The following is a 23170-nucleotide window of genomic DNA, read 5'->3' on the forward strand; positions in this document are numbered from 1 at the left end:
CTTTCAGAGGTTTCTTAAAATAGTTTTGGAATTTATTTGACCAGGGGGAGGGGTTGGTCAGGGGATTTAGAAAGAGCCCATCACACATTCCCCATCGGACAACAATGTCCTGGAAGGCAGCAACAATGGCTTCCTTCCACCAGCACAAGAGCAACAAGACTAGGGTCAACTCTGCACCCCCTGAAAACATGCCCAGTAACTGGTAGAGAGTATTTATGCTCCAAAAATATGAGACTTCCTCCCCCAGTACGAGGATACTCTGAGAATCACTCACAGAGCCCCATCCTCTCAGTTTACAATAAAGAAACAGTGGCTGGAGGAAGTGGAGTCATTGGACCAAGGTCACCCAGTAGCTTGGAGTCCAAGTAAATAAATTTATTTAGCAAACAAGGGTCTGGAAACCAGTGCAGTAAAGTCCTCATCATCAGAGTGATTTTATCATTCTTCAGCCAGCCAGCCATATATTTGTTCTATTAAACTTTCACCACACAGCCTTGGCTTTAATATTGTCACATGCATTCCTCTTCTCTCCCCAGAAGAGTGATGCTCTTTGAGGCACAAGATTCCCTCCAAATTCCATGTTAACAGTCCAGGAGAGCCTGGCTCTGCTGGGTGAGGAAGGACCATCACCTGACTGAGTGCTGCTGGAGGCAGCAAGCCAGCTGAGCAATGCCTCAGGTCCTGAGTGGACTCACTGGGAAGGCTGGTCTTGTCACTTGGCAGGGGCTGTCGCAGCAGCTGCATGTCTGTCATAACCACATTAAGTGTCCAGGGCTGATTGAGGGGCCAGAGTGTGGGAGGAGGCTGAGTGCTGGCTGTATAATTAAGACCTAGGAGAGGTACAGGACAACACCCACACCCTCACTTCAACACTGGGAGAAAGCCTGAGACCAAAGTGAACCATGAAGGTCAAGGGTGGATGCTGCAGGAATAAGGGGATAAAGCTCTGTCTTCCTCATTGAGCACCCTTGCTGGGTAGATCTCTCCTCTGGGACTGTGACCCTCTCTCTGTAAACCAAACTGTCACCAGTCTGAGGTCTTATGTGAAGATGGATCTTCCACATATCAAATTAGGTTCTAGGCTTAACAAGAGTCTTCTTGGCACATACTTAGTGGGATGACATTAGTGATGGGGGCCTAAACCCTGCTGTAAGCCATGGTGCTCCATGGCCTGCAGGGTCCTTTGGTGGGGGAGAACTGTGGTCCAGTGACTGCAGGGGCCTACTTGCCATGGGCAGAGACCCAGGATGTCAGTCATCACATATGTGTTTCATCAGAGGGGTCACATGCTTCATGGTAGGCGAACCAGGAAGGAGCATGTGCCAGGAGCTAGGATGCAAGGGCAAGGCTGTCTGAGAACCTGTTACTGACCGCAGCTGCATTTTCCACGGGCCACATGCTGTTGGAACTAGACTTTGGTGCAAGCAAGTTTAGAGGGGTTCTCCATGGTGGGAGCTGTGTTCTCTCCTGATGGCACTCTGCCCATGCCAGCCTTGTGGTGTGAAGACAGAATGAGGATTGGGTGGGCTCAGTTTCTCAGCTGTGAAACCTGCATAAATGGAGCTGAAACTCAGATATTCAGGCTTATGGACTGTCAGTGAGACCATGCTCCTTGCCTCTGATCCTTTCCTGCTTCCTCATCCTATTTCTTCACCAGTGAGCCTGAAAAGTAGGCATGGATATAGGAATGGAGGATGGAGGCTCCAGCCCAGCAGCACAGTGGTGCTGACCAGTGAGGCATGGAAGTCCTCATGTGTTGCCGAGGCTCATCGTCCAGCATAGATGCAGGCAAAGCCCAGTGAAGATTTCAAAGTCAAGAGGATAGTGTACTCAGAAGGCTGTGCCTGGACATCTCTGACTCTAGTATGAAGCTTGCTCAGAGGCAGAGGGGAAACCAGTTAGCTGGTTAGAGAAAAGCCTTTAGCTCTGCCACTTAAACTAACAAACTTACAAATTACCTGACAGGCTTTGGGACAACACAAGGAAGCCTCAAAGATTAGGGTCAACTTCCTAGCAAGTTTTGTTCTAACAAGAGGGGGAGGAAACCCTGTATTTTAGCAAATAGCTGGGAGAGGAGGAACGAGCCAAGTGAAAAGGCAGATGAAGCTGGCAGCCCCGGGCAATCTTCAAAAAATTACTGGGAGAAACCCAGGGGGAGAGAGGAAGCTGTTGATGGGAGGTTCTGTTCCTGGTGGGGGTGGGGGGTTGCTGTTCTGCTGCAGAACTTGGAAAGCTGTGTCAAGCCATGGTGCTTGACTTAGCTTCGCTTGGTCTTTCTCAGGTGGAGCATTTGACAGGCACCTGCAGAGCTCTCTCTGGACCCCAGAGAGCTCAGACTACAAACCATCATTAGCAAAAGTTCACAGCTTAGGTTAAGAAATGAGAAGGGACTAAGTCCATCTTCAGCAGATGAAGAAACCAGGAGACACTCTTTTCTTCACAGAAGCCAAAGACAGCAGCCTTAAAATGTCTTGGGCCAGTTTGAAGAATTATAGGGAAAAGAGCAATGGTTGTAAGGAAAGCAGGGCCCTCAATTTTGTTTGGAAGTTGCTTGTTATAATTGCGGATTCCATCATCATCTGGGGTGTGGGAACCCTTGAGAATAGAAAAGGGGATTTTGGAAGTTTTAACGCATAGCCTATACATGGTGAAGAGACAGGAAATGCCATGAAACCTGAAGGTGCCCCCAATGCAAGTTACACACTTGTTAGCTGACAGTGGGGCTTTGGATGCCATTTTTCAGGGCGAAAGGCAGTCTGTCTAAAGGGTAGAAGGTGTCCCTAGAACATAGAAACTCTGTGTCACAACCCATTGACCGGAGACAGCTTTTAATTGACCACGGATTTTTGAGGCTAGAGTCTGGTGAAATTATGCACTTTTAATGGCAACTTGGAGGAGCTGAACCAGGACATGTGCTGCTCTTTTCTCTCTTTGATTCCTTGTCCATCGTCCTCCTCTACACACTGCAAGCCATCTGCCATAGTCTGTAACTGGTGACAACTGTGCAGATTTAAACTGCAGGAGAGGCATCAGGCTCTGCAAACTCTGCATTTCCAAAATCGCTGTTTGGACTGTAAGCTGACCAAATAGACACATTTAGGATTTGGGCTCCTGTTTCCCAGCCAGAAATGCAGGCCTGGGAAAAGATGCTTCTCTATCTTGACACAAAGCTTTGTCTTGACAATTCATTGGAGCGTTGAGAAAATGGAACACAGAAGTCTCAGAGTTGGTGCAGCCCAATTTGGAAGCACTGGGAGGCTCCACATCCATTCCGGAGAAAATGAATTATGCTGCAGGTTCCGAAGAAGATCCTGACATTATCAGGAGCCGCTCTCACTAGGGCCCTCTGGTCAGGACCAGCCAGAGGAAGAAAAAGGAGAAGAGAAGAGATGCTTTTCAGGTATCTTAGGTCTTGAGTTGATGATGGGAGGGAGCTGGGTAAGAAATTTTACAAAGTTATGACACATATTTACGATCCCTCACCTCATCAGCTCCTGTCTGCTTGACAAGGACAATACCCCTTCAGGAAAATATGAAATAAAATGGAAAGTGGCCTCACGATGAAATTACCTGAAGCAATGGCCTGATATGTTACAGAGTGTTGGGAGCAACATTAAAAAGGCATTTGTAACTGGCCACCTCCATGGCTCCAAGTGGAAGCTGATGCAGGCCTTCTCAGTCCCAGGGCTTTTGTGAGAGTTGGCCCCTCATGACCACTCTTGGCAAGCCAGGCCTGGGACCCTGGGGACCCCACCTGGGAAAAATTCCTTTTAAAGAGTCACAGCCCCTCTAACATGGACATTCTAGCAAGAGTCACGTCTGGGCAGAGGGTCAGAGGCATTCGCACCTGTGAGAGGACGAAGGAGGAGCCCAGCACCAAAGGGGGCTGGAAGTTGGCGACTGTCACCACAATAATCTAATTATTACTCTGCTCCTGTCCCCTCCTGAATAACTTTTTTATTGAAGTAGAGTTGATTTCCAATGTTGTGTGTCAGGTGTGCAGAAAAGTGATTCCATTATACCCCTGCATGTGTATATCTAGTCTTTTCCAGATTCGTTTCCATTACAGGTTCGTAAAAGATGCTGGTAGGTTGTCTATTTGATATTTAGTAGTGCTGATAACGTCCTCAATCTACCATAACTGGGCCCATCTGAATGACACCCAACGCCCCTCCTTCCTGAAGGCTTTCCTCTCAAGCTGGATGCCTGTCAAGATTCCTGTGCTGTGTGACAGCCCTCTCACTGCTGGCCCTGCAGTCAGCCCCTTCTCCACTTCCTCTAGCTGTCCTCTCACCTCATCACCATCCACCCCGCCTTATTCCCACCTCATTACCGACCTCCCACTTCACCACCACCCTCCCATCTCATCGCCATCCTCCCCATCTCACCACCACCCTCACATCTCATCTCCGTCGTCCCCACCGCCCCCTCACTCCCTCAGCACCACCACCTGCTCCCCACTGGCTCTTCCGGCGCCCTGGACTCCTCTGCTACCCCCCCAGGCCTCCTTCTTCTCCTCAGCAGTTCAACTGTCACCTACAAAGCCCATTAACAATTCCCTGCTCATCAAAGTACAGTCTGGGAAATAAAGCAAAGTCTACCTTTTCTTTTCCTTTGTGCTTGGCCAGGTTTCAGTTGCTTGCAGGGCGCAGTGCAGAGACACCACGCCTGCACTGCAGACCCCAGTTAGGGAAGCAGCTGCGCCAGCCGTTAAAAACGGCTCCTGAGGAAACTAAGAGCAACACCGCGATTCAAGATGGCAGCGGACTGTGAACTAGGCTGTGCCTGGGATTGGGTGTGAGCCGTTTGCCCCCGCCTCCCATGGCCTGCCGAGGCCCCGCCCCCCCAGGAAACGGCCTGCCGAGGCCCCGCCCCCCCAGGAAATGGCCTGCCTAGGCCCTGCTTCCCCAGCTCGGCCTGCAGAAGCCTCGACCCCCAGTCACATAGCCTGCCTAGGCCACGCCCCCCGGCAGAGGGCCTGCCGAGGCCCCGCCCACCCGGCACATGGCCTGTCGAGGCCCCGCCTCCCCGCGCGCGGCCTGCCGAGGCCCCGCCTCCCTGGCACGCGGCCTGGTGAGGCCCCACCTGTCAGCGCGCGACCAGCCGAAGCCCCGCCTCCCCGCGCGCGGCCTGCCGAGGCCCCGCCCCCCAGGAAACGGTCTGCCAAGGCCCCGCCTCCCCCGCTCAGCCTGCAGAAGCCTCGCCCCCCAGTCGCATCGCCTACAGAGGCCCCGCCCCCCCGCGCGCGCCCTGCCGAGGCCCCGCCCCCCCCGGAACAGGGCCTGCGGCGGCTTCTCCTACCTGGCACGCGGCCTGCCGAGGTCCAGCCCCACCGCGCGCAGGGCCTGCAGAAGCCTTGCCCACTGGGCACTTGGCCTGCTGAGGCCCCGCCTCCCCGCGCGCGGCTTGCCGAAGCCCCGCCCCCCCAGTACTTGGCCTGCCTAGGCCCCGCCTCCCCGCGCGGCCGGCAGAATCCGCTCCCCCAAGTCACATAGCCTGCGGAGGCCCCGCACCCCCGGCGGAGGGCCTGCCATACCCTGCCTCCCCTTGCGCGGCTTGCAGAAGCCTTGCCCACCTGGCACGTGGCTTGCCGAGGCCCCCCCCTCTTCCGCGCGCGTACCGCAGAAGCCGCGCCCCCCAGTCACACAGCCGGCCGAGGCCCCGCCCCCGGGACACGTCCTGCAGAGACCCCGCCCCCCCGTACAAGGACTGCCAAGGCCCCGCCTCCCTGGCACGGGTCTACCGAGGGTCCCCCTGTCAGCGCGCGGCCTGCCGAAGCCCCGCCTCCCCGCGCGCTGCCTGCCGAGGCCCCGCCCCCCCACGTCACGGCCTGCCGAGGCCCTGCCTCCCCGCGTGGCCTACCGAGGGGGTTCCCCCCCCCCACCAAACAGGGCCTTTTTTTTTTTTTTTTGCCTTTTTAGGGCCACACCCACAGCATGTGGAGCTTCTCCAGGCTAGGGGTTGAATTGGAGCTGTAGCTGCTAGCCTACACCACAGCCATGGCAGCATGGGATCTGAGCCACATCTGTGACCGACACCACAGCTCATGGCAATGCTGGATCCTTAACCCACTGATCAAACCTGCAAGCTCATGGTTCCTAGTTGTTTCCATTGCGCCATGACGGAAGTCCAGAAATTCAAACAATTAAACTTAAAAATTGGAAAATATTTTAATCATTAAATTGTTAATGTTTTCTCTTTGTTCCTCCTTTGGAACGTGACATCTTTTCTTTTGTCCCAAGATATATGTATCAGATCTTCTGGCTACTGACTGACAACTAGGAGGTATATTTAGTTTTAGTCATTGATGATGGAAAACAACTGTTCACATGAAAGCTCTTCCAAACATGGAGGGAGTCTTTGTGTGATGTTTTTATTTTTAGGCTAACTGTGCATTGATGTGCTTGAGAATTCTGGAATGCCAGTCTTGCTATATTTAGTTTTCAGTATCATATAGTGTTGTTCTGTCGGTTGCTTTTTATTCTTTTTGTCTTTTTAGGGCTGCACCTGCAGCATATGGAAGTTCCCAGGCTAGGGGTAGAATGAGAGCTGCAGCTGCCCCTCCACCACAGCCATAGCCATAGAAATGTGGGGTCCAAGCCTCATCTGCAACCTACACCACAGCTTACAGCAGTACTGGATCCTTAACCCACTGAGCGAGGCCAGGGATGAAACCCACATCCTCATGGTTCCTAGTCAGATTTGTTTCCACTGAGCCATGACAGGACCTCTATTCTTTCTGAATAATCTCTGTTCTCTGAGACATGAGCTGGTCACCAGTGCTGAGCTCCTCCCAGTGATGGTCTTGCTGTTTAACCAGCAGGAATCAACTGTTGAATATTGATGTGAAGGGGAAGAAGGAAACTAGTGGAAGAACACTGGGATGTCATGATTGGACAAAGATCATGCTGGCACAATAGCACAAGATAGAAAAAGAACCGTAATTACCCCAGGTGGGAGAGAAAGTGCTGGGAAACACTGAAGTAGCAATTACAGTATTGATTCTTGGATGCCCTGTGCCATGGGCCTGCTGGCACCCGTGCTTTTTATTGTGCCATTCCAGCTTTCAGAATCCTGGGGGAGACCATGGAATCAGTTGTTTCCATCTCTGCCAATGGCCATGACAGGGCACAGGCCTTGGCCAAGCCTGGCCCATGGTGGCGCTGCTGGGCACAGCCCTGGGAAAGAGGGTGTTCTGAGCAGGGCAGCTGCAGACGTGCAACAGAAACTGTTGACATCCACAAGCCCAAATTAGCTTCTTTGTAAAACTGGGGTCCCCAAAGACTGAACGAGATGCTCCACGTGGAAGTTCTCTGTGTGCAGCCCAAGCCCTGAGCATGACTCAGGTCCTAAGCATAGTTTGGGTCCCAATCAGGGGATGGTATTGGGTCCTGCCTGGGTCCCAATCAGGGGATGGTATTGGGACCTGCTTCCCTGTCCAGCCTTCCTCAGTTGAGCTGTAGGTAACCACTGAAGTGCTTCAGACAGACTGCACCAGCATCACACCCCACCCCACCCTCAGTGCTCCTGGTGATGGGGGGCCAGCCCCCAGGTGTCTCCCCACCCATGCTCAGACTCTGCTCTCCTCCGTGAGACAGGACACACCTTCTCCTCTGTGGTGGAGTATTACCTCTGTGTCTCTTGGCTCCTGTACTCTGCTTCCTGTAAGGATGAGGATCAGACCCTTTTTGGCTGTATGTCCCCAGTGCACAGTGGGTGATGGGTGAACGAATGAAAATAGCATTTAGGAAATAAATGGGCCCTCCCTAAGTTGTTCCATTCATTGTGTTGTTGCCCAGGGCATGGAGGTCTGGTCAAGCCCTTTAGAGCCCATGGCTCTGGTGAATTTGGTGACCTACCCGTGACTGCAGCTGGTTGTCACCATGGATGAGCAGGGCCTGATCAAAGTATGGAAAGCAGAGAACAGGTGTGAGCAGGCCTCCTTCTGCCTGCCTAGCTCCTCGTCTGCATTGGAGGCCTGTGACATTCCAGAGGGCCCCCTCCTGCTGAGGAGTGACCCCACTCTCAGGAGCCTCTGCTCTTTCCCAGGGTCTGTGGACACTTGCATCAGACCTGCCGTGTTGGGTGGCATCTCAAGCCAGGCCTTCCATGTGGCAGACCAAGTGATCACCCTGTTTTGTTCTGTCCCCCTAGCTTCTTGCCTGCCACAAGAGGGCAGACTCCTCGTCCCCCTTCAACTCTAGCATGCTGGCGGCCTGCTCCTTGCCCAGTTTCTGCAGCCTCTTGCTCTCTCACAGTGAGGTCCAGCCTTATGGGCTGCCTGTGCTTCTTTTTTTTTTTTTTTTTTTTTTTTTGCTTTTAGGGCCACATATGCAGCATTTGGAAGTTCCCAGGCTATGGGTAGAACAAGAGTTGCATCTCCTGGCCTACACAAAGCCACAGCAACACAGGATCCTAGCCACATCTGTGACCTACACCGCAGTTCACAGCAACGCTGGACTCTTTGTCCCATTAAGCAAGGCCAAGGATGAAAGCTGTGTCCTCATGGACACTAGTCAGGTTCGTTACCATTCAGCCATGGTGGGAACTCCTACCTGCACATTTTGTCTGCACACCCCAGCTTTTCTGTTTCCTGGTCTCCCTCAGAGTCTTTCCTCCTCTCGCAGTTCCTTCTCACTACTGCATGCTCCCCTTTTTCAAGTCTCAGTGAGGGCCCAATGTAACAGCTGTTCCTTTTTTTTTTTCTTTCTTTTTAGGGCCACACCCACAGCATGTGGAGCTTCTCCAGGCTAGGGGTTGAATTGGAGCTACAGCTGCTGGCCTATGCCACAGCCACAGCAACTTTAGATCCTAGCTGTGTCTGGGACCTACACCACAGCTCATGGCAATGCCAGATCCTTAACCCACTGAGCAAGGCCAGGGGTCGAACCTGCAACCTCAAGGTTCCTAGTCAGATTCGTTTCCGCTGTGCCATGACAGGAACTCCAGTGTGAGGGCCCAACTTAAAGGAAAACTGAAGCATGTTGGACAGGATGCAGGCGTTTGCCTGAGGTGATGAAGGCCTGTTGCGAGGACATTTGGTTGAGAGATGATTCTTAATCACTGGGAGGGAGCATTTGACTCCTGAGAAAGAGTGAAAGTGAGTGTGTGCTAGCAGATCAAGGAGTAGCCCTCACCTGGGGCAGCATAATCCTCTTAGAGGGAAGAGGTCTTTGAAAGTGTGGGCAAGCTGGCCTCCCAGACATCAGGATGGGCAGGCATCCAAGGACAGTTTCCTATGTGAACAGAACTAACTCTGTAAAGGACCTAAGCTCATAAACAAAAAAAGCAGGAGCTGATGACAGATTTTCTTTCTTTCTTTCTTTCTTTTTTTTTTTTTTTTTGTCTTTTTGCCATTTCTTGGGCCGCTCCTGTGGTATATGCTAGGTTCCCAGGCTAGGGGTCTAATCGGAGCTGTAGCCGCCAGCCTATGCCAGAGCCACAGCAACTCGGGATCTGAGCCGCGTCTGTGACCTACACCACAGCTCACGGCAACACTGGATCGTTAACCCACTGAGCAAGGGCAGGGATCGAACCCGCAACCTCATGGTTCCTAGTCGGATTCATTAACCACTGCGCCACGACGGGAACTCCCCTGATGACAGATTTGTTATAAACAATTCTGTAGTTGTTTAAAGGAGACTTTGGAATAATAAGTGTAAATAAAAAGCAACTGGGGAATACATGGTCTAGATGAAGAGGAAGTGCTGTGGTTCTCCCCTGGGAATGGCAGACCACACGAATCACACTTACTTGTTGGTGAAGGACAGTTAGAAAAATTAGAATATACATCAAGTCAAAGAGCCAAAAAGAGTGAAGTTTCTAAGCCAAGATTCCAAGTGCTGAACCTGACACGGGGGCTGCTTTTGCCCTGGAGGTGTTCACTCCAAGGCTAAGAGGCAGAGCAGAGCTTTGACAGACAAATAGACAAGGGTTGGGGCCCTGTGAATCATCTTACTTTGGGAGGGTTGTCATGTCTGAAAGGGAACAGTCCCTGTGTTGGCTGCAGCTGCCCAGTTACCAGGAGGGAGTAAATGGAAATCCTTTCTGGAAGAGGATAACATCACCCCAGGCTTCTCTTTTCCACACACACTTAAAGGTAAATAGGCACATGAGATAAGAATGTGAACTAGAACCTATAGCATCAACAGCAATGTCAGTAGAGCCCCAGGGGCTTCAGATACTGCAGTTAATAGACACAGACAACAGCACACCTGTGGTGGTTCTGATGCTCAGGGAGATACATTTCAAGAGAATTTAAAGCCATGAGAAATGGTATAACAGATTTGGAAAAGAACCAAGTAGAAAGAAATTCTCAAACCAAATAACAAAGGTTAGGCCTCAGTGGATGATTTAGCAGCACAGGGGACAGTTGACTCACAAACAGCCTGGGGAGGGTCAGGGGAGCTCGTGGGCCACCAGGTGTGTTCTGCGTCTAAACTTGGGTGGTGACATGAATATTTACTTTGTGATCACTTACTGAGCTCTTGTGTTTAAGTTCTGTGTGGTTTTCCATGTGCATTCTCTGTATCACTTAAGGAGTTAAGAATTTAACAATTAAAGAACTGGAAGATAAAAGTATCAGGAGTGGTTAGTTGAAAGAGAGGCTGAGAGACAGAGACCAGTGCTTCTGAGACTTGAATGGGGTGTGAATCACCTGTGGATCTTGTTTGAGTGAAGGTTCTGATCCACTGGGTCCCTGGGGACATCCGAGATTCTGAGTTTTTTAGAAGCTTCTTCAGAATATTGATGCTATCAGGTTACAGACCACACTTCAGTGACAAGGCCATCAAGGATCCATGCAAAATTTTAGTATTTATTTATTTGATGTCTTAGGAGCAGGTGAGGCAGGGGGACATAAACATTTGAAGAGATGATGGTAGATGTTTTTCTGAAGTGACCAAAGATGTTAATCCATGGAATCAAGAAGGCCCTGCAAACCCCCAGCAGGGGAAATAAAAATAAATCTGCAGCTAGACCTATCAGAGTGACCTGTGACAATGGAAACCTAAGAAAACTCTACCTAACAGTAGCCAGAGGAAATAAAACTACCTTCAGTGTAATACTAATGAGACTTCTTCAGGCAGAGGGAAAAGGATCACAGATTAAATTTCAGAGAAGCAGGAAGGATTGATGAGCAACGGCCATGATGAAGGAAACATGAGGAAATCTAAATTAATATCCACTGTATAAAATAGCACCAACAATGCCTTGTGGACTGTTAACTATATGCAGACGTAAACTACGTGACTTTAGCATTTAGGTTTGGAGAAGGTTATGAGGAACTGAAAAGTCCAAGTTCCTTGAATTATCCGAGAAGATTAAATGAACAATTAGCAGTATCCTTTATAAGGCAGGCTACACACAGTAATCTCTCGTCTAACTCCCAGAAGAACAGTATATAGCATATAGCTTCTGAATCCTGAGAGGAAGATGAATGTGTCTTGTGGTGGGGCAGGATCCACCCAGACCCGAAATTTGCCTTGGTTATCAAGCCTGATGATGCCACACATGACCACGGGGTGTGAAAGGTTAATCTGTTCTTTAGAGAGCAGGGTGGGCTTCCAGGAGGCAGCTCTGGGAATGGCTGAGGGAGCAGGGAGGAGTTCCAGGTTCTGGTTTTCCCAGAGGTTTGGGGAGTGGGGCTTGAGGGAGTGTTCTCACTCCTGGGCCAGGATTTCCTGGTTTGAATTCTCTGCAGGTTCCCCTTATCAGCTTGCCCCTGGGGAAGAGAGAGGGATGGGCCTTAAAAGCTATCACTGTCAAATATTGAAAGTGGACTCCAACCCTTTATTATGACTCACTTCTGATATTTGATGACTGAAAGCCTCATGTTTCATTTCCCTGAACCTGAACTTGTGTTGGTAAGCCACATGGTGCTCTGTGAGGCCTGGCATCTAAGCTAGCAGATGGGGGCAGGTTCCCTTCAGTGACTTGCTCAAGAGCTCAGGGTTGTGTGTTTTTAAAGTGAAATGAGTTCCCATCATGGCACAGTGGAAAGGAATCTGACTAAGAACCATGGGGTTGTGGATTTGATCCCTGGACCCACTCAGTGGGTTAATGACCTGGCATTGCCATGAGCTGTGGTGTAGTTTGCAGACATGGCTCGGATCCCATGTTGCTGTGGCTATGGTGTCGACTGGCAGCTGTAGGTCTGATTAGACCCCCAGCCTGGAAACCTCCACATGCTGTGGGTGTGGCCCTAAAAAACAACATAGATAAATAAGAAACAGTAAAGTGAAGTGAGTGTCTTAATCCCTGTCAGTCAGGAGTTTAGGGTGCCTGGAATGTGCAGAGACAGATGTTACGGTTGTTTCTGTTTGGGGTGTCTGGGAGGCAAGAGGTCCTGAGGTCTTCATCCCAGAGGGGAAACCTTGGGTGAGTTTTGTTTCTGCACTTGCTGGCCGCATGGCCATACCACTGGCAATGGCCCAGGAGTGTGGACATGCACCTCCAGGGCTAGGAGTTGGCGGAGATGGAAGGCAAAGAGGACAACCTGAAGGTAAGCCATTTGTGTGGAGTGCTGGTTGTGTCCTTTGTGTGGGATCTGGGAAGCGCAGTGCTCTAGAAGTGCCCATGGCATAGGATGCTGGCAGTGCTGTACAGTGTGAGAATTCTCTTTCTCCATGTACTCATAGGGTGGCCTTCTCTAGTGTCATTGCCTGTGGCAAGGGTCTGAGGGTGGCAGGAAGCTACTTCCTTCTGGGAGAATGTGCCCCAGATGGCCAGGCTTGCCTGCATCCTGAAGAGGTCATTTCTGTCATAGCAGAGAGGCTTCTGTGGCTGTGCTGAGCCTGAGCCAGAGCCTCAGAATGTGGCCTTATTTGGAAATGGTACCTTTTCTTTGTACTTAATGATCTCAAGAGGAAATCATCTTGGATTTCGTTTGGGCCCTTAATCTCATGGGTGGTATCTTTGTAAGAAGAGGAGAGGACACAGAGATACACACTCAGAGAAGCCAGGCGCAGACAGAAACAACCCTGGATCTGCTGTTACAAGCCAAGGATAGCCCTAGAGCCATTAGAGGAAGGATGGCCCTGCTGGCTATTGATTTGAGGCTTCTGGCTTCTAGAACTGTGAGAGAATAAACTTTTGCTGACTTTTTTGGTTTGTTTTGCTTTATTTTTAGGGCCACACTGGCAGCATGTGGAAGTTTCCAGGCTAGGGGTCAAATCAGAGCTGTAGCTGCCCGCCTACACCACAACCACAGCAACCCGGGATCCAAGCTGCATCTGCGATCTACACCATAGCTCACAGCAACACCAGATCCTTAACCTGCTGAGGCCAGAGATCGAACCTATGTGCTCATGGTTACTCGTTGGGTTCATTCCTGCTGTGCCACAGTGGGAACTCCTAAATTTTTGGTTTTTTAAGCCACTGATTTTATTACTGCAGCCCTAGGAAACTAATATAAGACTCATCTAAAACAGAACACTTAGGAAGGGTGGAATTGAAAGGATGGGAAAATGAACTATTGCATTTGGGGTGGATAAGCAGTGAGATTCTGGTGTATAGCACAGTGAACTGCATCTAGACACTCACTTGTGATGGAAGCTGACAATGTGAAAAAAAGAATTTGTGTGTGTGTGTGTATGACCGAGTCACTTTACAGCATAAATCAACAGAACAATGTAAATCAACTACAACAGAAAAATAAAACCTAAAGCAAAATAAATAAATAAATAAATAAATAGAAGGATGGGAAAATGGTGTGCCCTGGGGATGAGAACCAGAAGCAAGCTGACCCAGCTAGTAATGCTAGATGGGAGGGCTGGAAGGTCCTAGTCTTTCCTGGATATTAGGGGTCATCTCCAGATAATAATTAAGTCAACCTCCCAGGAAGATACAGCCATGCTACTTTAGGATGCACCTCAATATACGGCCGAAAAATATATTGAGTAAACGTGTGGAATTTCAGGAGAAGTGGTCAAAGCTTATAGCATCATGAGAAATTTCTGTTACCCAGCTAAAGAGAGATGACCTGGGTGGGCTCTAACTCCATGAGTGCTTTAAGGGCACAGGGTTTATTCTGGCTGGTAGCAGAAGACGAAGTCGGAGACTCAAAGGTCTGGGGGCCTTGTGTGAACCAGGTGCTGGCCACCATGCTGTGGGTGGGCCTGGGAGCAAGAACTGGCCCTGGCCCCAGCTGGCCAGGCAACCTCAGTTCTGCACCCACAGTGTCCTGAACTGCTAACAACCTGAAAAGGCCTCCAAATGCGTACGCAGCACCTTGACTCCTTGGCTCAGCTTTGTGAGTTTTCCCCTGTCCCAGGCATTATTTCGAAGATGTTCTCTGTGTATGTCAGTGGCTTATTTCAAGTTGAATTATATTTGTGAGCAAGGTCAGTGTCAAGTTTCTTTCTTTCTGCTTTTTTTTTTAGTTCTGTACCCTTGCATATGGACATTCCCAGGCTAGGGATAGAATCAGAGCTGCAGCTGCCACCCTATGCCTCAACCACAGCAACACCAGATCCGTGCTACATCTGCAACCTACACCATAGCGCCCAGCAGTGCCAGATCCTTAATCCACTGAGCAGGGCCAGGGTTTGAATCCACATCCTCATGCATACTAGTCGGGTTCATGACCACTGAGCCACAAGGGAACTCCAGGGGTCCTTTTTATTTACAAATGGATATCCAGAATTTGTGGGAAAGACCATCCTTTCCTCATCGAATTACATCGTCACCTTCATTTATGAAAATATCAGCTGTCTGTGTCACATGTATTATATGTTGAATGTGTGGGTCACTTTCCACTTATCTGTATGTCTGGCCTTATGACGGTCGCACAGGGTCTTGTTTCCTGCAAAGTATAGTTAAATTGTGACCTCCAGCATTTTTTTTGAAAATATATCCATTTCCCTAAAATTTTTCAAGACAGCTTGTCAATTTCTACAAAACTGCTTCCTGGGATTTTGATTACTTTGAATCTATTGATTGATTTCAGGACAACCAATATCTTAAGAAGCAGTGAACATGGCATAAATGTCCGCATTTCTGTAGGTTTTCATCATCTGGTGCTGGATACTTTTTTGTGGGGTAATTTTCTTTGTCTTCTATAGAAATTGGTTTGCTCAGGCTTTTCTGTCTCCTAAGATCATTTTGATATGTTGTATTTTCCTAGGAAACTACCCAGTGTATCTAGGTTTTCAATTTTCTATGCACACAATTCTGTAGAATATTCTCTTGATAATTTTTCTTTAAATTCCCTCTGCTTAAAAAATTTTCCCCCGTGTTATTTCTTTTTGTGTATACGAACTTTCTCCCATTTTTTTTTGTGATTATACTAATGTCTTGTCTGTTAAATATTGCTATTGATTACTAGTTTTATATCATTGTGACCAGAGGATATTGTTTTTATTACTTCACCATACATAAAGTTTAAAAAAAATTATTTCTTTTTATGGCTGCATGCCCAGCATATGTAAGCTCCTGGGCCAAGTGTTGAATATAAGCTGCAGCTGTGGCAATGCCTGATCCTTTAACCCACTGTGCAGGAATCACACCTGCACCTCTGCAGCAACCAGTCACATTCTTTCTTTTTTTTCTCTTTAGGGCCCCACCTATGGCATATGGAAGTTCCCAGGCTAGGGGTTGAATCAGAGCTCTAGCTGCCCGCATGCACCACGGCCACAGTAAGAGCAGATCTGAGCCACATTTGCGGCCTGTATCACAGCTCATGGCAATGCCAGATCCTTAACCCACTGAGCGAGGCCAGGGATCGATCCCATGTCCTCATGGATACTAATTGGTTTCATTACTGCTGAGCCACAAGGGGAACTCCCATATTCTTCATCTTGTGCCAACCTTTATTCAGTTTTTCTAACTGTGTGTGCTTGTGAGGACTGTGCTCTCCATTATTAGGGTGCAGAGGTCCAAAGGTAGTCATTCTTTTTTTTTTTGCTTTATTAAGATTGTACTTGCAGCATATGGAAGTTCCTGGGCTATGGGTCAAATCAGAGCTGCAGCTTCCAGCCTACACCACAGCCACAGCAATGCCAGATCCAAGCTGCATCTGTAAACTACACCAAAGCTTGTGGCAATGCCAGATCCTTAACCCACTGAGCAAGGCCAGGGATCAAACCTGCAATGAATACTAGTTGGGTTCTTAACCCTCTGAGCCACAATAGAAACTCCTAGTCATTCTTAATTATGTTGTTTATGTCATATTTATTTACTTTTTATCTACTTGGCTTGTCTTAGGCTGAGAATTATATTATTCTTTATATTTATATATATATATATATATATATATATATATATATATATATATATACATACTCTTTTTTGCTTTTTAGGGCCACACCCATGCCATATGGAGATTCCCAGGCTAGGGGCCTAATCAGAGCTGTAGCTGCTGGCATACACCACAGCCATAGCAATGTGGGATCCAAGCCACGACTGCAACCTACACCACAGCTCATGGCAACACTGGATCCTTCACCTACTGAGCAAGGCCAGAGTTCAAACCTGTGTCCTCATGGATGCTAGTCAGATTCGTTAACCACTGAGCCATGATGGGAACTCCACCATATTATTATTATTATTTTAATAATATATTTAAACACATAATTTATTAATTATCAGTGAATTTCATTCCACTCTTTCTTGTATCTGCTCTGTAAATGTGATTGGGGTGTTTGATTCCTAGGTATGTCTAAGTATTATTACTTCATTGTGAATTACAGCTTTTAGCATGGCAAAGGGTCTTCACTTTTGTTTCATTTCCTACTTGGGGCCTGAATCCTGTATCTCTTCTGCTAATCAGGATCACTACTCCTGTTTTCTAAGGCTTGGCGTGTGCCTGGCACCTTTCCTCTCATATTCCACCACCTTTCCGCTTTGCCCTTTTTTTTTTCCTTCCATGCCATATGGAAGTTCCCAGGCCAGGGGTCGAATTGGAGCTGCAGCTGCCGGCATACGCCACAGCCATAGCAACTCGGGCCCCAAGCCGCATCTGTGAACTACACCACAAGCTTAGTGCACCACTGGATCCTTAACCAAGGCCAGGGATGGAACCCACCTCCTCATGGATACTAGTCAGGTTCTTAACCTGCTGAGCCACAATGGGAACTCCCACCTTTCTGCTTTGATCCATTCTCTTGAATATAGATGTTTGTAGGTATCGTCATAGCTCAACTTTCCCAGGAGTTTATATACCCTTTCAGTACATGATTCAGGTTTTCTTTTACCTCCAGAAAGTTTCATTGTACATGGACTGTAAATGCCAGGCTGTTAATTATTTAACTTCTCCTCTCTAGGAGCTTCATTTATGCGTTTATTTGATCTTCCTCGCTTATATTCTTGGACACTTTCTCTCTGATTCACTTTAGCTCTTTATTCAGTTTTTGTCCCCTGGCTTGCAGGCCACCTGTGCCGAGGGGGCACTCTACATGCTGACGGTGCCCCAGCTGCAGCTGCTCTCCAGGGTGAGCATGTTTCCCAACAGCCCTGCCAGTCTCCTTTGCTCTCCTGACTGGCCGTGGGTGTTTGCGTCAACCCCACATTCAGACTTGGGCCCAAAGGTCAGTAGTGGGGCTGTGTTCCTTGCCCACGGGACTTGGCTTTGTGCACGCAAGGTGGCAGGTCCTGTGCCCTAAGCTTGTGGGGTGCATCTGGGGGGCAGCTTTTTGTGTAACACCAAGCCCCTTAGCCCATGGGGATGATGACGATGAGTGACGGTGGTGGCTGAGAGCAGTGGTGGCCTTCACGGGCCACCAGCTGACTTAACACAATGCTGGCTTCTCCCTGGAGCCTCTGCTGTTTCCATGCTGCCCTGTTGCCCACAGGTTGGAAGGGGTCAGCTCCCTGGCTAGAGAGGGCAGAGTTCAATATTGAAGGGGTTTGGGGCCTTAGAGACTTCTTGGTGGAAAGGCTCATGAGGTATTTGGTGGCCTGAGAACTGTCTTCAGCAAGAGTGAGGAAGAGAGGGTCCAGGCCGGGCATGGAGGAGATGCTGACAGTGCAGGGACAGCATCCATTACCTGGAGGCCTGCACGTAGCTGGCCCATGTGAGGGGCTGCATCTGCCAGCGATTCATGGGCTCAGAGATGTTCGTTCTGAGTGCCAGGGGTTGTATTTGAAAATTAGACTAGGGTGAAAAGCAGGCAGCTGGAGAAGATCTCTAAGATGTACTTGGGCTGGTGGCCAAGGAAGGACAGCAAGAGAGAGCAGTGGCAGAGCAGGACAGACTGGCGGTGCTGGAGCCTGTAGCCAGGGGAGGCTGGTGGTTGAAGAGGGCAGCCAGCAGAGAGAGGGCACAGGATCCATGGGCAGCACCGAGAAGCGGGTGTTTGGAAGCAGCCTGCAAGGAGATAGGAGAGGAATTACCGAGGAAGACATTGGAGGCAAAAGCAAGATGGTGACATGCAGCTGCTCAAAAACAGAAAATCCATTTATTTGATTCACCCATCACATCGCCCTCCCTGGGACCAGTGTGCCACCATGTTCCCAGCAGGGCCACACTAGGGCTGGATTAACCTCACTTTGTGGTTGGTGTGGTCACGAAAGGAGGGTCCACAGGTGGCACAGGCCACTCCTGTAAGACCCAAGTAAGGTCATGGTGGTTGGGTCTGTGGGAGCGGTTTTCATAGTGCTCCCAGGTTGGAGAAGTCCCCTCCCTCACCGGTGAGGAGACGTGAGACGGTGTTGACATGTGGCAGTCTCTCCCCAGGTGTTCCACACTCACTCTTTGCTGTGTCCATCAGAGGATGAGCCTTCTGCCTCCCATCTGGCAGATGTCCAGGGCCTGTTGGGCCCCTGACAAGGCAGCCTGGCTAATGGTGATGCACAGAAATGACAATGGCATGCAGTTTGTTGTCACCACCTATAAGCTAGGGGCCAAGAAGTCCAGGGATCAAGTGGACTGTGGGTAAGGATCCCCGTATTAGGGCTGTCACCTCCATGCCTTATGATGCTTCAAGCACAGATTGCTCATGTTTCCTTTGGGGCACTTTTCTTTCCTCTCAGTGAATCATAGTGAGCCAACAAAGGTTTTCTTTTTTTTTTTTCTTTTTGCTATTTCTTTGGGCCTCTCCCACGGCATATGGAGGTTCCCAGGCTAGGGGTCCAATCGGAGCTGTAGCCACTGGCCTACGCCAGAGCCACAGCAACGTGGGATCTGAGCCACGTCTGCAACCTACACCACAGCTCACAGCAACGCCGGATCGTTAACCCACTGAGCAAGGGCAGGGACCGAACCCGCAACCTCATGGTTCCTAGTCGGATTCGTTAACCACTGCGCCACGACGGGAACTCCAACAAAGGTTTTCTTGTTGGGATTTATGTAACAGCTGAGCAGTTGGGCGTGTGCTGTGTAGTGGACCCTGTGCCTGGCCCTGGGCCTCAGACGTCACCTACGGTCCACTCTCTCCCCTCTCCTGACTGGTCTCCCTGCTGCATTCATCCCTCTCTTTCACAACTAGGTCAGAGTCACTGTTCTCAGCACTGAGTGCACACAAAGGTGAATAAAAGCCACAACTCTCTCTTCCCTAATGAACTCCTCATCCAGTAGGAAAATAAGACCCACATCCATCTCCTTTTTTGTCTCCTCTATTTCCCAAACCCTGCATCCCTCTGATAGGCTTTCCCTGTGGTCCTTAGCATTTTTTCTTTTGTATTATGTTCATTTGTTTTCCTGTCATCATTTGACCATAAATTTTACTCTGAGCTTCCTGGCAGCCAAGGAAAAAAGGGATACAGGATGTGTAATGTAATCCTTTGTCTGATGTGAGAAAACACATGAATTCTTCAGAAGAGGTAATTTTATTTTCCTGGTGCTAAATTCCATAAGGAAATGATCAAATAAAAAAAAATTTTTAACAAGTAACACTATACAGTATAAAAGTATCTTCACCAAGTTTTTGGCAGATGTCATAAAAGTCGTAGTTCTCATGTGGCCATTTCTTACATCATCCTGTCTTAGATGGGGAAGGGGAGAAGGCAGAGCAGAAGCCTCATCCTTGGGTCATTTCCACTGTCATGTCATCTTGGGCCTTCCCAGCCCCTGTGAGGCATCGCAGTCAGTATCTCAGAGCCGGTGCCTGGGGGACTTAGGGGAACAAATGCATGGGTCAGGACTGAACACAGCTGTGACCACAAAGCCATTGCTTTTTCCACCATCTTAGGTGAGGCATGTCTGTTCTAGACCCGCAGCTGCTACTAAGAAATGACAGTCTGTGTGTCTTTATTTCAAAAAGGACAACAGATCGCGTTTCCTCCTGCCAGAGACCATGATGCCTCCTCACATCATGAAGGGCCACGGCTCTCAGGTGATCCTACTGGTATCCAGGTCAGAGCTGGTGCTCTTCACCATCCAGGGCCTGCAGCTGGTAGCCTTTCAGGACCACCAGAGGTCCATCACATCCATGGGGGTGGTGAGCGTGGCGCCCGCCCACCTGCCTGTGTCAAGGTTCTGAGCTTTGGAGCCCACGTCCCTGCCTCACTTGGTTTTTCATTTCAAGGACCAGAGTCAAGTCATCACCTGTTCCTTTGACCTCTCCTTGAGAGCGTATGTGTGGAACAAGGAAAAGAACTTTCCCATCCTCAAGAGCTGCTGTCATTGACTTGGTGGGTCCCACAGATGGGCCAGGTAAATGCTCTGATTTTTAAACTGTTACCTGAAAAAATGGCCTGCTGGCCTCCCAGCAGGACACTTTAAAGGATATCATTGGAAAGGATGTAAATGGGACTTGGGGTCTTAGCCCAGCCTGCCCCTCACTATCTGGGGACCTGAGGCAAATCACTGCTCAGATTCTCTTTCCTCTGTTTAAAAAGAGAGATCCCATGCTCTGTGTTATCACCTTGACTGTACAAAAACACCACCTGCAGTTAGCATCACCCACATTTCTCAAATGAAGCAGAGGCTGTTTTGCCCAAAGTCCCACAGGGATGCACAGTGAAACCCGGGGTGGGCCTCCATGAGCCCTACCGCCCAGCTGTTACCTCTCTCTGTAACCCACCCAATCCCAGAGCCATTTACCAAACCCAGGTGGCAGTGGGACTCAGTGGGGATGAGATTGTAAAAGTTAGAATGCAGTTTTGTGTTGAGGTTTAAAATTAGAAATTTGTGATGACTTATGTTTTTTTCTTATCAGAATAAGTCCTGCAAAGTAAGGAAAGGGCTTCCAGATTTTATACTCCACCTGGGTGACCTGTGGTGAGATCACTGACCTCATAGCCATGAGTTGTCACAAGGTATGTATGGGACAAGTTCAACCTCCTGTGACAAACATCTCACAGTATTAAATGAAAAAAATACAATGACTCAAAGTAAATTTTTTGGTCTTTTTGCCATTTCTAGGGCCACACCTGTGGCATATGGAGGTTCCCAGGCTAGGGGTCTAATTGGAGCTGTAGCCGCTGGCCTACACCAGAGCCATAGCAACGTGGGATCTGAGCCGCACCTGCAACCTACACCACAGCTCACAGCAACGCCGGATCCTTAACCCACTGAGAGAGGCCAGGGATCGAACCTGCAACCTCATGGTTCCTAGTCAGATTCATTTCTGTTGCACCAGAATGGGAAATCCCTAAACATATCATTTTAAATCTCTTTAATTCAATAAGAAAAAGTCATACAAAGAATAGAAAATAGGTGGTGCTTCATAATACCAGAAATAAAAATGGCCAAAATGAAAATTTACTTAAAATCATTAATATTCAAGAAATTGTATTTTACCTCTCTATACACTCAGTTTGGTGAACATTGAAAACCTTTAGAGTTATGAGTGTTGGTGAGGCATATTGCAACAAGAACTCATTCAGCACTGGAGGTAATGCATATTAATCTGGCATTTGGAAAACAATTAGTTATAAAATGGTAATATTGGATATATTTGTATCACCACTCCTAGGAATCTTTGAGAAGCTCTTGTATGTGAGAATCATGACAATATGAACAAGATTATTCATAGAAGCATGCATAGTAGTCCCGAATTGGAAACAACTCAAGTATTCTTAAGTAGTAAAATGGATAAATATGCTGCAGTGGAGTTAAGCAGTAGTGTGTATATACACCTACATATATAGAGTGGAAAATTACTCGGCCATAAAGAAAGAATGCAATCTCTTGTGATTTGGATGTGACATCATGGATGAACCTAGAGGATATTATGCTAAATGAAATAAGTCAGAGAAAGAAAAATGATGTATGATTTTGCTTATATGTGGAATCTAAAAAACAAAGCAAATGAAAATATGAACAACATAAAAACACTCCTAAATAAGGTGGTGGATTGAGTGAAACAGGTTAGGAGGATTAAGAGGTTTAACTTCTAGTTACAATATAAATGAGTGATGAGGATGAAATGTACAGCATGTGCAATATAGTCAGTAATATTGTAATTTGTATGGTGTCATATTGTAACTAGACTTATCATAGTAATCATCTTGTAATGTATAGAAATATTGAATCACTATGTTGTGTACCTGGAACTAAAATAATATTGTAGGTCGATTATGCTTCAGTTTAAAAAAAAAACGAATTCTTTGAAATGATCAATAGCATTGATAAGCCTCTAGCCAGGCTAACTAAGAAAAAAAGAGAAAATACAAATTACTAAGATCTAAAATGAAAGAGGGACATTAATATAGATCCCATGGATTTTAAAAGGATAATTAAAGAATGCTATGAACAAACCTATGTCCACACATCTATTAATCTGGATTAAATGGAGTAATTCCTTGAAAGATACATCTGCCAAAACTCTTCCAAGAAGAAAAAGACTGAATAGGCCTTTATCTATTAAAGAAATTGAATCAATAATTAATAACCTTTCAAAACAGAAAACAGCAAGCCCACATAGGTTCACTGGTAAATTCAAACATTTAAGGAAGAAATTATGCCAATTCTATACAATCTCTTCAAGAAGACAGAAGCAGAGGGGACATCTCCTAACTCATTATCCAAGGCCAACATTACCTTAAAACCAAAACCAGATAGTCTTAAAGGAAAACTACGGACCAATATCTCTCATGAACACAAATGCAGAAATCTTCAACAAAATATTAGCAAATCGAAACTGAAAATGTATGAAGAGAATTATACATGATAACCATGTGTGATTTATGCCAAGTCTGCAAGGTCACTTTAACATTTGGAAATTCATTTAATGTAATCCATCACATTAACATGCTAAAGAAGAAAATTTAGGAGTTCCCATTTGGCTCG

At 48.0% G+C, this 23170-nt stretch overlaps 1 long non-coding RNA gene and 1 pseudogene across 1 annotated transcript; one reads left to right on the forward strand and one right to left on the reverse strand.

The window, feature by feature from the left end:
* Positions 1 to 355: 355 nt before the first annotated feature.
* On the reverse strand, positions 356 to 5630 carry LOC146396293 (uncharacterized). Its single transcript, XR_014826471.1, has 3 exons — positions 5576 to 5630; positions 4602 to 4732; positions 356 to 3434 (listed from the first exon to the last, which is right to left on the reverse strand). It is a non-coding gene; the product is annotated as an uncharacterized LOC146396293 (long non-coding RNA).
* A 488-nt stretch (positions 5631 to 6118) lies between these two features.
* On the forward strand, positions 6119 to 20594 carry LOC146396294 (F-box/WD repeat-containing protein 12-like; annotated as a pseudogene).
* Positions 20595 to 23170: the final 2576 nt, after the last annotated feature.

This window comes from Sus scrofa, chromosome 14 (genome assembly GCF_054392235.1).
Source record: "Sus scrofa isolate SSC_HxYL_T2T_F1_AM1 chromosome 14, Sscrofa_HxYL_maternal_Yorkshire_Landrace_v2.0, whole genome shotgun sequence".
NCBI classification, from domain to species: domain Eukaryota; kingdom Metazoa; phylum Chordata; class Mammalia; order Artiodactyla; family Suidae; genus Sus; species Sus scrofa.